The sequence below is a fragment of the Myotis lucifugus genome, unplaced genomic scaffold (genome assembly GCF_000147115.1).
Source record: "Myotis lucifugus unplaced genomic scaffold, Myoluc2.0 scaffold_76, whole genome shotgun sequence".
Lineage (NCBI taxonomy): Eukaryota > Metazoa > Chordata > Mammalia > Chiroptera > Vespertilionidae > Myotis > Myotis lucifugus.
This window is the reverse complement of record NW_005871124.1, coordinates 4144117-4148616: the sequence shown is the minus strand read 5'-3', so window position 1 is coordinate 4148616 and position 4500 is coordinate 4144117. Positions and strand designations below refer to the sequence as shown.

The window sequence follows — 4500 nt, the reverse complement described above, 5'->3', positions numbered from 1 at the left end:
CGGGGATGTCCTACTGCCAGTTTAGGCTCAATCCCAGTCGGATATCCCTCTCACAATCCGGGACCACTGGCTCCTAACCGTTCACTGGCCTACCTGCCTGATCACCCCTAACCACTCTGCCTGCCAGCCTGATTGCCCCCAACTGCCCCCCCTTCTGGTCTGATCACCCCTAACTGCCCCCCCTGCCGGCCTGATCATCCTCAACTGGCCCCTCTGCCGGCCTGCACGCCCCCAACTGCCCCCCCGCCAGCCTGCTCACCCCCAACTGCCCCCACCTGCTGGCCTGCTCACCCCTAACTGCCTCTGCCTCAGCCCCGCCACCATAGCTTTCTGGAAGGATGTCTGGAAGGATGTCTGGAAGGTCTCCCAGTCTAATTAGCATATTACCCTTTTATTAGTATAGATAGATTCGTTCCTGCAGCTCTAATTGGTGTGCCTGAATATGCAAACATTTTTGGTAATCTCTTATTACCAGGGATGTATCAAAATTTTAGCAAACGTGTACTAACTGCATGAGACTCTGTCCAGGTAAACAACAATGATTATAACTGCTTAGAAGACAACTTTCCAAACTAGAAAATACTTTTTAAAACTCATTAAATTAAAGACTTAACTTTCAAACACAAAGCATGACATTCTGTGGTTACTTTTGTAACCCAAACACTAACTTTCTTTAGCACTGGAAATATATCTCTTTAAATCCCAGTAATCAAAAAACACACATAATACAGAATAATTTTAAACATCAATAATCCAAATATTATAATTTTTAAAAGCCACCTCTAGAACTGACCTAATAATTTTCCCATATCTTCTACATGCAAATATAAAAATAACTTCAAAATGAACAACTATGTATTTTAGCAATAGTTCCCCAGCCCTGAAAGGTGAAAACAGTGAAGGATTAAGAAATAAAAATTGCCAGTTATAAAAAGTCACGTAGATGTAAATTACAGCATAAAGAATAGTTAATAGTATTTAATAATGATATATGGTGCCAGATGAGTAATAGACTTATCAAAGTGCTCACTTCATAAGATTTTTAAATGTCTAATCACTATGTTGTACACCTGAAACTAATATTGTGTTGTCAAATGTAAGTGAAAAATAAATTTAAAATTTTTAAATTTTAGTAAAATAAAGCCATAATGGCATTTGAAAATATTCCCCAGGCATTTAGCATATTATTACCATAAATATGCTCTATAATATTACCATATTTATACTCTTACTATATTTATGCTATATATTACTCGATATTATACTTTAACTCAAACCCTTATCCAACTGAAAATAAGATTAACCCAGATTTCAAATAATACTTAAAAAATGATCATAGTTAATTTGTTCAATGTTTCCATTCTTAATTACTTTTGAGTAACTCCACTGTAATGTAAAAAAGACTTTGAATCTTGAATTCTTATATTACCAAAAGATTTATGATCAGCATTAGTTTAAAGAGCAAAGTGGTCAGGATCATGCTCTGATTAAGCAACCACTCACTGTTTACAATCCTTTAAAAATATTTTAAAGATATTAGTACAAAAATAATATGCTGTATTACTAATTTATTTTTTAACCCAAAACCCTAAGCAGTATATATAAAATGGCAAATGTAAAAACAAAAATTCTTTCAATGACTCTAATATAAACAAATCTTACAAAATATACAGAGACTAAGAAAAATCAGCAGTTTGGATAAAATATCCTCACACCTAGAAAAGGAACATACAAATTCAGGGGCAAGTAAGAGACACTTACTTATTAAAGGTTTTAAACTTTTCAAAGCTTAAGTCAAGCGTTATCTTTTTTTAAACCTACAAATTTAAATTTAAAAACTTAATAAAAATTTTTTAAAACAAGTAGTAATAGCTAAGTTTCTGTCAGAAAGAAAAAAGTTATACAAGGTGCAGACTAAATTTGTCTGGGGAGGGAGGTAATGACAAGAATCCTAGCTAAAAAGAGAATTGTAGGAGTTATTCAATTTCATTATTTGACCTCAGCTAAGTAGCCTGAACCTACCCTGACAAAGAAAAGCCAACTCTTGTTTTTAATACTTCCAGAGAATAAGAATTCTGAAACCAACATAGTTCAACATGCCACAAAAACAAAACAAAACAAAAAAACTGTTTCTCAGGACTGTTCAAAAGATGGACGAAACTAAATAATTCAACACTTCCTATAGGACTCCAGCTCATTCAGTCTATTCAGAATCCAACTCAAACACATGGTGCAAAGGTTATATAATGTCAAGCTTTACATTACACATTTCACTGGTGTATTCAAGCTCACAAAGATGCAACCAAGAACTGCATGAAGCTGCAAGCACAGACTCTAGAATGTTTTATTTTAATATTAAGACTAATGAATCTTGACCAAAATAGGTAGGGCCTCACAAGCACTGAGTCTGAACTAATGAAGATTTCTTTCTTTAGCTCAACAAAATACTTAGTAGTTCATCAAATTACCCAGTATTTTATGAAGCCTTCATTCTTCCCCAAAAGATAATGAAGCTTTGCAAGTTTCTCATTTTTAAGATGTCACTGTATTCAAACACCAAGAAAGTAACACACACTTTCACAAAAAATATTAGAAAATGTTCAGTTCTTTAAAATTTAAATTCAATCGTACATAATAACTTCAAGGTTCAATATTACAATCTGAAATCCAATGTTACGCACCATCCATCTAAATGTGAGCATTCTGAGATACGAAATCTTCAACTAGCATTTTACACATCAGCCACATAAAACATCAGATCCATTTATTTCTTCATTACTGTAACCAAAAGCACCCGATTTGGCCAAACTTTTCCAAATGAATTATCTTTGCAAACTATTATTGCAACCCTCTATTATTAGACCAGCATTATTCACTCCAAAATAAAACAATGCTTCTTAAATTTAAATTACTCTGTTTAATCTTTTGGAATGACAAGGTCGACAGTTAGCCAAGTATTTTTAAATAAAATATTTTAAATACTCAGATTGAAAAATTTTTTTCAAGGCTTAAATCACTGATGCTTAAAATCATTTCAGACCTCGCCAGTGTTCATTTTTCCAGCGATAATGAAGCCAATTAATACCTACACAGTCAGTTTAATTCAAGTTATCTGTATGGGTCAAAGGAACTGGACTTACTGAAAAGGATTATTTCTGTTTAGCTTTCTGGTCATTGTGACTGAAACCCTTTATATGTAGTTAGTTTGAAACAAAAACAAAAGCGTAATAACAGATAAAAGGAATCGGTGACTCTCCTAAACCAAACTACAGACAAAAATTCAGGACAACTAAATAAATTTAAAAAAACTAAAAAAAAACCCTCAAGAATAAAATGCTAGGCTTTAGTCATTTCAAACTTTCTTGTCAATTGCAACAATAAAGTTAGATGTCAAATGCAAAGCCACCGATTTCAGCTAGGAAAAGAAATGTCTAATGGCAACACCTATCTCACACACTCCCAAGTTTCACGGTCCCAATTAAGAAAAAAGAACACAAATATTATTTCAATCCGGTTTTGCTCAGGAGACACAAACTGATGTAGGCAGATGGAGACTCCACAGCCTTTGTTCAATAGCTTACGGAAGGTTAACTAAATGTGCTACAGGTTGATAAGCATTTACCAGGCTTATGAATGTTGCTTCCAAGCTTGAGAAAGGTACAAGAATTCAATATGCAAATCATCTCGGATCATTTGTATTGAATACCACCGAGCTACACACTCCGAAAGACAGGCCTATTCATCGCTACTATTTATTTCCATGTTTACCTCTCCTCCCTCCCCTAAACGCCCCCCCCCCTTCACTTTCTCCTCCCACCCTGTCCCGCCATCTTGGGCCGATAGGAGCAGCCATTACTTAACTAAATGACAGTACCCACAACTTTGCACACAAATAAACAGAAACTACACCCCGAGCCCCCCCTCCCCTCCGGCCTCCCCTGTCAGACACACAGGAAACGAGGTTCCAGGAAGAGAACACATTCACAGAGAACTGCAGGATTTCCAGAGCAGAAAGAGCCAAAAAGTAAACAAGTCACCTAACTTCAGGTGGAAACACAGAGCAATCGAGATGCATGTCAACGGCCCCATGCAAACTCCTCACCGCCCTCAACTATGTGCAACTTCCCCCTTCTGGAAGCGGGGGAAAGGAAAGCCCACAACCTTGGGCTGCCAGCAGATCTCCCGAACCAGCCCACCTGCAGGAAAGGAGTCCAAACCGGGGAGGCCAGCCAGTGGGAAATTGGGGGGCAATGTGCACACCTTTCCGATCCCTGCACCCGAACAGAGACCGTCGGTCTGAGCCCCGCAGAAGCTGGAGGAGCGGCAGTTCTGCCGACGCACTTCGGCTCGGCCCCGAAGCGCTACGGTCCCCGCTCCTCCGGCTCCGAGCGGAGGGCGATTTCGCCGGGGAGCCGGCGAGCAGAGGCAGGAAATAGTTTCCCGGAAGCCCCTCGGTCCTCGCTCGGGGCACAATGAGCTACGGATCGGCCACGGGCCCCG

General features: G+C 38.3%; 1 protein-coding gene across 12 annotated transcripts in view; it reads right to left on the bottom strand.

The window, feature by feature from the left end:
• KDM6A (lysine demethylase 6A) overlaps positions 1-4423 on the bottom strand; it is a 160166-nt gene extending 155743 nt beyond the window's left edge. For 4 of the 12 annotated variants that reach the window (XM_014457428.2, XM_023755392.1, XM_023755390.1 and 1 more), the window contains exon 1: positions 4261-4422. The gene's annotated coding sequence lies outside the window, so the exon portion shown is untranslated. Of the gene's footprint in view, positions 1-4260 lie in introns of all 12 variants that reach the window. The other 8 variants (XM_023755381.1, XM_023755384.1, XM_023755398.1 and 5 more) reach the window with 3 other exon arrangements.
• Between the last annotated feature and the right edge of the window lie 77 nt (positions 4424-4500).